Source organism: Aotus nancymaae, unplaced genomic scaffold (genome assembly GCF_030222135.1).
Source record: "Aotus nancymaae isolate 86718 unplaced genomic scaffold, 86718_ANA_hifiasm-v0.15.2.pri h1tg000051l, whole genome shotgun sequence".
Taxonomy (NCBI): domain Eukaryota; kingdom Metazoa; phylum Chordata; class Mammalia; order Primates; family Aotidae; genus Aotus; species Aotus nancymaae.
The window spans coordinates 537,767-550,354 of record NW_026988465.1 but is presented as its reverse complement, the minus strand read 5'-3'; the positions used below and the strand labels follow the sequence as shown (position 1 = coordinate 550,354).

General features: G+C 47.6%; 1 protein-coding gene across 2 annotated transcripts in view; it reads right to left on the bottom strand.

Moving 5' to 3' along the window:
• RIPK1 (receptor interacting serine/threonine kinase 1) overlaps positions 1-11,207 on the bottom strand; it is a 44,839-nt gene extending 33,632 nt beyond the window's left edge. Inside the window, exon 1 of one of the 2 annotated variants that reach the window (XM_021672660.2) lies at positions 11,073-11,207. The gene's annotated coding sequence lies outside the window, so the exon portion shown is untranslated. Of the gene's footprint in view, positions 1-6,371; positions 6,432-11,072 lie in introns of those variants that run through there. The other variant, XM_012440340.2, reaches the window with a different exon arrangement.
• Between the last annotated feature and the right edge of the window lie 1,381 nt (positions 11,208-12,588).

Genomic DNA, 12,588 nt, shown 5'->3' with positions numbered 1-12,588 from the left:
GGCAGAAAAGATCATTATTTCAAAAACTTTTGTAGCATTCCACCACATGCTTGGTGTGCCTTGGATTTTTGAGAATAGACTTATAGTCTCTAAGATGAGCTATTTTTCATATTTCTAAGAATCACAGGAGACTATAATGTGTATTCCCTCAGCCTTTTCATTTCTGGCAATATGGAGCATTAGAAAACTTTAAGACAACTCCAGCTATACAGGACATAGGTATGTTGGGCAACATAATACAAACATCCATTCAAATGCATACCAGAACTCCGTGAAAAGGAAAAGAACTCCAGGGACAGAAAATAAACAGGGTGCCAGAGGCAGGCAGTAGCTCACACAGGGCAGTGCCAACCTCCCCATCCAGAAGTTGAGGTTTAAAGCCCAGCTGAGGTCAGGGAATGCAAGAAGAAAAGCAGGTTGGAATGAAGACTGCACCCTTAACACAGCACCGCTCAATGTGCTACCCCTTGATGAAAGGATGAACTAGAAAAAAAGCAGCCCATAGCAAACAAACGTATTTGTCTTGGACTGGGCCCAAGGTATTAAAAGAAAAAAAGGTCTGTGCAAATTTATAACCTTGGGACTGTCTTCAAATAGATTTAGACTTTGAATTGAGAGGATCGCTTAAACTATGAACTTTTATAAAGGAAGTGGTCACAGGCTGATGCCATCTTGAAGTTATAGGCTAAAGCAAACAACACCCTCAAGCCAGGCCAGACAGAATTCCCACAGATACAAATTTAACAGGAGCTCCCTTTCCAAAATTATAAAACACAAAAGAAATATTCACTATGAGATCGATCCTGCAGCTACACCAAATAGCAATAGTAAGTGTACTGATATGTACTTGGAAATACATCAAAAAGTCAGATAGAATGATGGACAGGTGAAGGGAAAAGGAGATGGAGAGTTACATGATGAAGCAAATACTGTAAGATGATACTCATGGTGGATGTAACCTTTGCACTTTGGTGTTTTTCTTAATACAATGTTGGAGGGCAGGGAGTTAAAAAAAGAAAAAAGGAATACCTTGGGGAGAGGGGATTCTGGAAACCCCTAGGCTGCCCACGGTCTTGTACAGTGGTCAGCTACAGGTGACTCGAGTAACCAGCTTTCTACACCTCATCTAAGACTGTGAGCCAGCTCTGTCTAGCAGAGGAAGCTCACACAGACCTTCTTCCCTAGGACATAAGACATTACCAAATGAGAGGCAGTGCCCTCAGGAAACAAGCACATCAGTGGGACATGGACAGTGGGTGGAAGTGGGGGGCTGCCTAGATGAAGGCCTGAAGACTGAGGGGCAGGGTGAGGAACGCACTGGAGGTAAGAGACAGGAACCATAGCTCCAAGAGCACGGGAGTTCACTATGAGTGTGAACTCTAGCTCTGTGACTCACTAGCTCTGTGACTTACCAGCTCTGTGTCTCACCAACCTGTGACCTTGGGACACTTACTTATGCCTCAATTTCCTCATCTGCAAAACAATAATGACCGCCTCACAGAAGTGGTAAGGATGATGAGAAAAAATATATATGTATATACTTGCATATGTATTATATATATAAAATATATAAATATATTTGTATATATTTGCATGTATATATATGTATACATATATCTGTAATGTAGATATATATATTTGTATATGCACATATATGTACATATGTATATATTTGTGAAAACACATTTGTTGCCTCCTTCATGTCTCTGGCTATGGTTGACCCAGCCGTCCACATGTGTTTATCCACACGAATGGTGTTTCCTTGGGCTATGAGAACGCCAACATTCTCAGCTGCGATCACTGACAGCAGGGCCCTACTGACCAATCCTGGTGAGAATGAGGTAGGAGGAGGTGGAGACAGAAGGCATAAAAGATAACATTGATTTTAGGCCTCCTTTTTCATTTACTGCAGACCACTGGAGCATGCAGAATTGTGAAGTCTTCCCCATCCCATAAGGGTCATCTTTCCCACCCTCTTAGGCCACATTCTTCCAACTTCTTGCCTGGCTAGAAGGTCTCAGGGAACTGTCATTTTGTGAAGGAAGCCATCCTAAGTCTTCCCATTAGACCTTTTCATAGTTAAGACAGTACTATAATGGAGAATCATTTCTCATAGAGTTCAAAGAAGGCAGGAAACTTGTCTTGTGCACTGTCTCCAGTGCCTAGCAGAACCCAGCATATGCTGGCCCATCATCAAATGAATACCCATTTTAAAAAGAGAACTATTTAATTGTCCAAAAAGAAGAAATACTGTGAAATGAATTACAGCACACTCCTAAGATAATTATATAGACATCCATATATGTAAACAGACACAGATATAGGTACGGGAAAAAAAAAAAGACATAAAGACACCAAAATGTTAACAAGGATTGTATCTTGATGGTAGGGTGATTTTTACTTTCTTCTTTACACTTTTACTATGTTTTCCAAATTTTCCACAGTAAACATGAATTAATGTAAAATTAAAATTATTTTTTTAAACGAAATAATTCCTTTACTCAGTATTTCTTTACTCTGAAGTATCAAATCAGAGATGCTGATAAAGATTATGTGCAGGCTGGGCGTGGTGGCACACGCCTGTAATCCCAGCACTTTGGGAAGCTGAAGCAGGTGGATCACCTGAGGTCAGGAGTTCGAGACAAGCCTGACCAACAAGGTGAAACCTCATATCTACTAAAAATACAAAAATTAGCCAGGCGTGATGGCGCATGCCTGTAATCCAAGCTCTTTGGGAGGCTGAGACAGAAGAATTGCGTGAACCCGAGAGGTGGAGGTTGCAGTGATCCAAGATCGCACCATTGCACAGCCTGGATGACGGAACAAGACTCTGTCTCAAAAAAATAAAAACAGAAATAAAAAAAAGATTATGTGCAAAGCTGTTCCTGGTAGCATTACACAGAACAGCAAAAGTAGGTAACACACGTAGCATGTACAGAGGATAGAATCAGTTATGCCCATCAACACTCTGAAATACATCTAGCAGTTTGCAAAAGTGATGCTGTGTAAGAATGTTTAAGAACATTTAAAAATGCTCACAGACAGTAAAGAAATAGGCAGGAACTACAACATGCCCTGAAAAATGCTCTTTTGGGTAAAAGATTTCTACTTTATGAGGAGTCCTAAAGTAGAAACCTCTGGTATCTCTCCTTCAGTCTCAGCCACGTCTCCTCAAATTTGTCAAGACCAACTAGGACCTGCAGGGGCTCCTGCATGCGGCGAGATTTGGAAGGCCTCCAGGTGGGTCCACTGGATTTTGGGAACTTAGCTCCTGACCCAAATCAGTTCTCCTTATAGTCTTCGAGTTTGCCAGTTTAGTCTGATCTTAATCTCATGCATCTTTTCCATGGTTTCCAGTGATTTATTTTGTTTTTACTATCTACCCCTCTTTTTTCCCCATAAAAGATTCAACTTTATAAGCGCTGAATATCTTAGGAAGGTCTTGTGAGTAGTTGAATGAAGGATATCCAAAAATACTGAATTTAGGTAGCTAATGTGGCCATATTGCATAATCATGTTATTACAAAGCCATCTAATAAGAAAGACATGCTGGCCTGTTATATCGACTAATGTTAACTAATAATTATGTCCATTTGAATGGAATTTGTAAATGTTTTGCATCAATAAATATTAATATAGGGACTTAGGACAGTGAATATTTTTCTATTGAAATTAATGTGAAATCCCAAGAAATTTCACAAATTATCTGCTCAGGCAGGGTAAGTCTACATATCAAAATATTCTAATTAACTTTTTCCCCATTTTTCTATGATGCCCACTCATAACGAGTATGGCACAAAATGCTGGTTGCCCACCTGCCATTGCCCCCTTTCTTCCCACTAATAGAACTCTGATTTTGCTCAGTTATCCAAGTGACCAGAGGATTTCTCCAACTTCCTTGATTACAGCAGCCTGATGATTTGCCCAGATAAACAAAAGCTCTGAGCAAGGAAAACTAAGGACCAGCAAGAAAGGACCGGCAAAAGACAAGAATTTAAACAGAGTTTAAACAAGTATCATCATGCATTAGCACATCATCATCCCTGAAGTAAATTTTATCATGATTTCAATTTACAAATAAAAAAACTAAGATTTGGAGCTAAATGATTCACCTAAAGTGGCAGATCCTGGAATGAAATCTTTGTCCCTTCACTCAAACTTTCACTACTGGCTCACTAATACATGCTACTTCTCTAGATATCAAATAATTTGTCTTTGGAAAAATTCTACTTGCAAAGACCTACTCTTACAGCCTTACTCATCTATATTAAATGAATATGTTACAGTCAGAAACACAGGGAAAGTACAGAATAAACTTTTAAAATACAAGAAGGCGTGGTGCAGGGGCTCACACCTGTAATCCTAGCACTTTGGGAGGCCGAGGTGGGCAAATTGCTTGAGGCCAAGAGTTTGAGACCAGACTGGCCAACATGGTGAAACCCTGTCTCTACTAAAAATGCAAAAATTAGCCAGGCATGGTAGTGCATGCCTGTAATCCCAGCTTCTTAGGAAGCTGGGGCAGAACTGCTTGAACCCAGAGGCAGAGGTTACATTGAGGTGAGATCAAGCCACTGCACTCCAGCCTGGGTGACAGAGCAAGACTCTGTCTCAAAAAATAAAAATACAGGAAGCAGATGGTTCAGAATCAATGTTCTACAGGTTAATACAGTCAACCATTTTTGCTAGAGTGTAATATCCAACTAAAGCATGGGAAGTTAAATATTTTCTTCAAATTCCCAGATCATATGGGTGTTAATACATTATAGATTAATAAGCACCAAAAAGTAAGCTGCCCAGATTGGAAGAGGTTAAGAACTTTTCTTAATACTCATTAATATTCATAATCCTGAAAGTATAACATATCTCTGGGGCTCAGAATAGTGCAGATACAGGAAAATGAGTACTAAAGTTATCATTTTTGCTATTTTACAGTAATGATACACTCCAAATTTCATTTTAAACAAGCCTAGCCTTCTCTTCACTTTTTATGAATAGAAGAGCTGCAGTATTCCACTTTTTTTTTTTTTTTTTTTTTGAGACAGAGTCTCACTATGTCACCCGGGCTGGAGTGTAGTGGCATGGTATCAACTCACTGCAGCTTCCACCTCCCGGGTTCAGGCAGTTCTCCTGCCTCAGCCTCCGAAGTAGCTGGGATTACCGGAATCTGACACCATACCTGGCTAATTTTTTTATTTTTAGTAGAGACAGGGTTTTGCCATGTTGGCCAGGCTGGTCTTGAACTCCTGACCCGAGGTGATCCTCCCACCTCGGCATCCGAAGTGCTGGGATTACAGGGGTGAGCCACCCTGCCCTGCCCAGTATTCCACATTACTAATCACAATTTCCTCTTTACTGAATGCATCTTCCTGGCAGTAACAGAATGTCACTGCACATTTCAAAGTTCACCTCCTGCCTTGGCTTCTTCAAGTGTAAATCAGGGAAGAATTAATGATTGGAACAGCCTCATGCTTTGCCCAAGATAAGAAAGAGCTCTGATTAAGGAAGAGCCAAATGGTAAGCAAGAGAGAAAGAACTGAACAACCCCAGGCCTCCCCCAACCCCAACCCTGCATCCCTGTGAGGCTCTGTCAAATGCTTAGGGAAGGAGGATGCAGCCTAACCTCTTCACAACCCTGAAGACGGTCTGTAGCACTTCACAAAAGCACATGCCAGTGACCACCAAAGAACCCTGCTAGGGTTAGCACATTCATTCTCAGTCGTCTCAGATCACGCATACATGCTTTTGTTTTTGGAACCTGCTGCGGCCTCCAGTGCAACAGTAAAAGGCCCTTTCAAAGGGTTGGTAAGGGAAGAGCCCCAATTTTTTTTCTTAATGATTCGGCAGTAAAAGCCCATCCTCTCCACCAAAACAACAACGACGTTATCGGCTTGTGGGGCGGTGTATTCCACCGTCACGCCGTAACCGCGGCCTGAGTGCAGGTGTCCGCCGCCCCTAGTCCAGCACCCAGACCCCTGGCGCGGAAGCCGCCGGTGGACTCCGGCTGGGGGACAACTGGCGGCCCCATGACTTCTGGGAGCGCCCGCGGCCCCGCCCACCGCCTGACTTCCGGCACCGGCGGGGCTCCGCCCACCGCGCCCGAGCTGGGCAGTCCCGCTCCTTCCAGGAAGCCCGCGGCCGCCCGGAGCCGCCTGCGCTGACTCTCGAGAGTTACCTTCATTTTCGGGGCTAAACGTCTAGAGGCCCGGGTGAGGGAAGAAGCAGCGGCGGGAGGGTTCGGGATTACTCCGTCGCCGCGGCAGCCTCGCCGGGGCGTGCGGGAGAGGGCGCCCGAGCCCGGACTAGGGGGTCACGGGGACTGAGCGCGGCGGCCTAAGGAGTGTCCCCCCCCTCCGCGGCGTCAGCCTGCTTACCGCGCCAGTCTCCGTGGCCGCGCCGTCCAACAGAGTCCCGCCGCGCTCCCTCGGCCCCGCCTGGACGGCAGCGCTCCGGCGCCCTAGCTATGGGCCCGCGGACCTCGCCGCGCTCCGGGAGCTGGTCCACCGTCCGCCGTCCGCCGTCCGCTTTGAGCGCGCCTGGCAGGAGGGCGTGGACTGCTCGCGCTGCCTCCTCCCCCTGCCCAGGCTCCTGCCCCGGAGGAGGACTGTGCGAGCGCCGCCCCGCCACTCGCGGGGCCTTGCACCCAGGGTCTGAATCCCGGAGCTCTCTTGCCGGCTGGAGATCGCGGACTTTGTTTTCAAGCGAGTTGGGCGGCATAAGTGAAGAGGAAACCGAAACCTGCGCCCCCGAGAGGCAGCTGGGCCTGGCGGAAATCCACAGGGTGGATTACAGCCGGAGCTCTGCGCGTTAGCAGCGCTAGGACCATAGGCAAGTTAGCATTCCTCTCCCTCTGTAAAGTGAGGCTGTCGAGAGGAAATGAGATGATTATTTTGCAGCCTTTAAAATGGTAATTGTGAAGTCTGGAGCAAAATTGGAACTGCATGCTATTCATGTTTTATTAAAAAGCAAATAATAAAAATATATGCACAACAGGCCGGGCGCGGTGGCTCACGCCTGTAATGCCAACACTTTGAAAAGCTGAGGCGGGCGGATCACTTGAAGTCAGAAGTTCGAGACCAGCCTGGCCAACATGGTGAAACCCCGACTCTACTAAAAAATACAAAAATTAGCTGGGTGGGGAGGCTGAGGCAGGAGAATCGCTTGAACCCGGGAGGAGGAGGCTGCAGTGAGCCAAGATTGCACCACTGCACTCCGGCCTGGGTGATAAGAGCGAGACTCCGTCCCAAAAGCAAAACAAAAGCGCAACAGGATTATATGCTGTAAAAACAAAAAATGTATGTCAAGAGAATGAGAACACAAACCACAGACCGGGAGAAAACACTTGCAAAAGACATACCTGATAAAGGACTGTGACCCAAAATATACCCCCCAAAAAAAACCCTCTTAAAATGCAACAATATGGAAATGTGCAACCTGATTAAAAGTGGGGAAAAGCTCTGAACAGACACTTCACCATATGTATATGCGTATGAAAAGATGTTCGACATTATAGGTCATTAAGGAATTACAACGTTTTGAAAAAACTGAAATACTATTAAACATTTATTAGAATGGCTAAAATCCAGAACACAACACCAGATGTAGATGAGGACCTGGAGCAAAAGGAACTCTCACTCGTTCCTTTCTTAACCAAGCTCTTTTTACTGTAAGATTAAGCAACTCCACACCTTGGTATTTACCCAAACGAGTTGAAAACTTATGCCCAAACACCTGTACAAGATTGTCTATAGCAGCTTCATTCATAATTGCAAAAACTTGAAGTCATCTACGATGTCATTTAATGGGTGAACAGATAAGCTGTGGTACATCTATACAATGAAATATTACGTGCTAAAAAGAAATGAGCTATGAAGCCACAAAAAAATTCTGGAGCAATCTTAAATGTATAAATCTAAGTGAAAGAAGCCAATCTGAGAAGACTACATGATGTATGATTCCAACATGTCATTCTGGAAAAGGAAAAACTATGGAGATGGTAAAAAAAGAAAAGATGAGTGGTTGCCAGGGATGTGCCGGGAAGGAGGGATGGATAGGTGAAGCACAAGGGATTTTTAGGGCAGTGCAGTCTGATAATTACAGACCGCATCTCAATTATACATTTGTTAAATGTATCTTGACTATACAACACAAAGAGCAAAACCTAACAAACTGGACTTTGGCTTATAATGTATCCATGTTTTATCCATATTGGTTCATCTATGTAATCATGTATGTATGTTGGTTCATCAGTTGTAACAGATATTCCACACTAATTCAGGATGTTGGTGGTAGGGGAGGCTGTGTGGCCCAGGATGTTTGTGGGAGGGGATATTTTCTTTCAGCTTAGTTTTGCTGTAAACTAAAACAGATCTAAAACATAAGTTCTATTCATTATTTTTTAAAAGATGTATACATATCAAAAAAGACGAAAGGCAGAGCTATTCATTCAGCAAAGCTTTCTATCTACTGTATGTCAGGCAAGTACTAGATACAAGAGTATCTGGTGATAGATACAAGAGATACAAAAAGGAATTCATTCTTTCAATAAATATTTACTGAGCACCTGTTCTAGGCACTGAACACCCAATTGTGAATTAAAAATAAAAAAAAGTCTGTGTTCCGGGGGGTGGTGGGTGGCTCATGCCTGTAATCCCAGCATTTTGGGAGGCCCAGGCAGACGGATCGCCCGAGTTCAGGAATTGGAGACTAGCCTGGGCAACATGGTGAAACCCCGTCTCTACTAAAATACAAAAAATGAGCCGGATGTGGTGGCATGCGCCTGTAGTCCCAGGTATACTGGAGGCTGAGGCAGGAGAATTGCTTGAACCCAGGAGGCGTATGTTGCAGTGAGCTGAGATCGGCCCACTGCACATACACTCAAAAACTCAGCTGGCCATGCCTGTAATTCCAGCACTTTGGGAGGCCAAAGCGGGTGGATCACGAGATCAAGAGATTGAGACCATTTTGGCCAACATGGTGAAACCCTGTCTCTACCGAAAATACAAAAATTAGCTGGGCATGGTGGCATGCACCTGTAGTCCCAGCTGCTTCAGAGGCTGAGGCAGAATTGCTTGAGCCCAGGGAAGCAGAGGTTGCAGTGAGCCAAGATCGTGCCACTCCACTCCAGCCTGTGACAGAGTACGACTCTGGGGAAAAAAAAAAAAAACCAACACTCTGTTCCATTTGTGGAGCTTGCATTCTAATAGGGAAGACAAAAAGTTAATGCCCACCACTATCCTCTGGACATCATGTGACCTCGGGACACTGGAAATGCATTGTTTTTGCTTCATTTTGTTTTCAGTGTTCTAACTCAGAAACATCTATTTGGGAGCTTTCCTCATTACTCCCAGCAAAAGCCATGAGAGTAGATTGTGCATGGGAGGAAGGAACCGATCCCTGAAGAACGCTAGAATGGAAAGGCAAGAAACAGGCCAAGGTTAGGAAGTAAAACCAGTGAGAACAAGGAGGTGGTGCCTGTGAAGCCAAAGTGTGAATGTGAGTGGGTGGGTCTCTTGGCCACAGATCTGAAACCAAAGGAATGCCCACCCCCAGGCCGCAATTCCCAATGCCCTTGAAAATGAGCCTCACTCATCCAGGTGAGGCTGGGAGACCTCCCTGACTCCTTCCCATCTCCCTCCTCCCTCACGCTCATCCCCAAGGCCTGCCGTCTGCGCCCACATTTCTCTCCACTTCAGGTCCTGTGCCTGGCCAAATGCCCAGGCCTCCTCCTGAGCCTCTGGTCTCCCCAGAGCTGCTCCCCACTGTCCGGACACCTCACCTGTGCTTCCCAAAACGCCAGCCAAATCACTAAAGAGCCTTGGACAATGAACACAACCCGCTGCCCGCCAGCTACCCTCAGCCTCAGCCACACAGCATCCTGAGAGGAAAGCAATGTCTTAATCCTCTTGTCCTTCCTTCTAAATCTCCCAGGGCCTTAGGGTCTGCTCAAAGCCACCTTGTTGAAATGGTTTCTTCACCTGCCCCTCCCCTGATCCAGCCTCACTCAGGTCACAGCCTCCATCTCTGGCCATCCTGAACCCCTCCCAAAGTCACCTCTTGGCAAACACTGTTGGTCCCCTTAGGAGGCGCCAAGACAATCACGGATTAATTCCACTCACCCTCAAACACTGCGACTGGGAGGCTCTGATTGCCACCCTAGAGGCTCCCAAGACCCCGCCGGCGCGACCCTCCCCAGCACAACCCTTCCCAAGGTGATTCCTCATCTACTTGCTGGCGGTCCCCGCAGACCGCAGGCTCTGCAGGCGAGGGGCTGCGCCTGGCTGCCCGGATTCTCAGGCCCTGGAGGAGTCCTCTGGGGAAGGAAAGACCCCATCCGTTTAGCTGAATTATTTAAAGAATTAGGATAGATAAGAGTGCTCGGATTTGGAAATGGAGACTGGTGACTATTATTTTTTAATTATTTTGTTATTCTTTTGTGAGTTTTTTGATTTTTTGTTTTGTTTTGAGACTAAGTCTTGCTCTGTCGCCCAGGCTGGAGTGCAGTGGCCGCAATCTCAGCTCACTGCAACCTCCGCCTCCCGAGTTCGAGCGATTCTCCTGCCTCAGCCTGTAGCTTACATTATTACAGGAGTGCGCCACCACGCCCGGCTAATTTTTTTATTTGTAGTAGAGACCGGGTTTCACCACGTTTGTCAGGCTGGTCTCGAACTCCTGACCTCAAAGGATCAGACCACCTTGGCCTCCCAAAGTGCTGGGATTACAGGCGTGAGCCACCGCGCCCGGCCGAGACTGGCGACTTTAAAGGACAGAGAAGCAGCAGGACAGACGTCATCCTGCGGATCCCAGAGCAGAGAAGAGCAGTGAGAAAACAGGGCCTGCAGGGGAAGGCGGCGTCCGCGCTGGCTGGGGGCCGCCGAGGCAGAGACCGGCTGCGCGCTGCAAGGGACCCCCAGAGACCGTTGCTGTCCCCCCCACCCCGAGACGGCACCGCCTCCCCGGGGCTCTTGGCCGAGAGACCGCTCCTATCCTCGGGTCCCATCTCGCGGTGGCAGCCGGGGGACCTGAAGCTCACCACTCCCGTCCCCCACCCCGGCCCTGCGCGGGGACGCCCTCACCTGCCACCTGGTCCAGCGCTGTCCTCTCTCCGTGCCGCGCTCCGAGTCTGGACGCCGATTCCCAAAGCGCAGGACCAGGCCCTGCTGCTGCGCTCAGTGGGTTCCCACTCTCGGCCTCAGCCTGCACCGCCTTTTATTACCACGAAATCGGGCGCCTCACTTTCCGCTTGACTGAGGCTCCGCCTTCCAGGACCAGCAGGGTCGCAGCGCTAGGTGGCCGAGAGCAGGGCTAGGGGCCGGAGCCGGTCAGGTTCGCCCGTCCGCCCCGCCCAGGGCGATGTCCGCGCATGACCACCCCCCCGCCCCCCGCCTGAGGCCAGCCAGGTGCCGAAGGCGCTCGCCTGGCCTGGCCCACCCCAGCCCCACGGCCGCTTCGAGACCCGGTTCTGAAACTGACAGCCCAGAGAAGTAGGCTGGGAGTCTGCGGTGCCCAGGGCCTCCGCGCCAAGAAACAAGGGGTCTGCGGGAAGGAGACAGAGCCTGAAACCCTGGACTTTTCTACTTCCAGGAAGCGAAGGTCGGGTGACCGCCAAGCTCGATGTTCCAGTGGGAAGGCCCCATGGATCTTTGTCCGCGCCTCTTTTCTTAGGAATATGAGGAATTCAGTTAACCAAAGCATTTGTTCCAGATTCCGCCACTAACTAGTACTACTCCTGGATACTAGTACTAGTACTACTCCTGGGCACTGGTACTAACTGGTACTAGTCCAGATAGAGAACCAGGCGTCCTCACTCCTAGTACCCGAGCCCTTCTCCTGCCGCAGCTGCTTGGACTGCGGTTGGTTTAAGCAGCCCCACCATTCCCGCAAAGTGATGGGAAGAGACGCTGAGTTACGCGGGCTCAGGACACTCCTGCATCCTCTATCAGGGGTCCAGAGGCACAGACCTGGGGGAGTTGATGCAGCAGTTTGTGATGTCATCCGATATCCCCCCACCCTCTCCATCCTAGGCTGGACGCAATTTGAAGCATTTTGTGTTGACACGGTGACATTCAGAGGAAGAGAACAGACCAAATGGCTCCCAGGGAGGGTCTCCCAGAAGCCCGCCCTCCTATTTCAAATTGACCAGAAGTAGAGCTTTCTCCTGAGGGCCTGAATCAGGGAGAGGCAAGTCAGGTGCCTAAAGCCCAAAATTTCAGGAAGGCCACACTCGTAGGTGCCAACCCTGCATTTGTGCGACCCTGAGAATCAGAACCTCCTTCAATTTTACACCCTAGGTGCCTAGCTTATTTTTTTAAATGACACCCTTATTAAGGTTGGGCACGGTGGCTCATGCCTGCAATCCCAGCATTTTGGGAGACCGAGGTGGGCAGATCACGAGGCCAAGAATTAGAGACCAGCCTGGCCAACATGGTGAAACCTCGTCTCTACTAAAAATACAAAAATGAGCTGTAATCCCAGCTACTCAGGAGGCTGAGGCAGGAGAATAGCTTGAACCTGGAAGTGAAGGTTGCAGTGAGCTAAGATTGCACCATTGCACTCCAACCTGGGTGACAGGGTGAGACTCCGTCTCAAAAA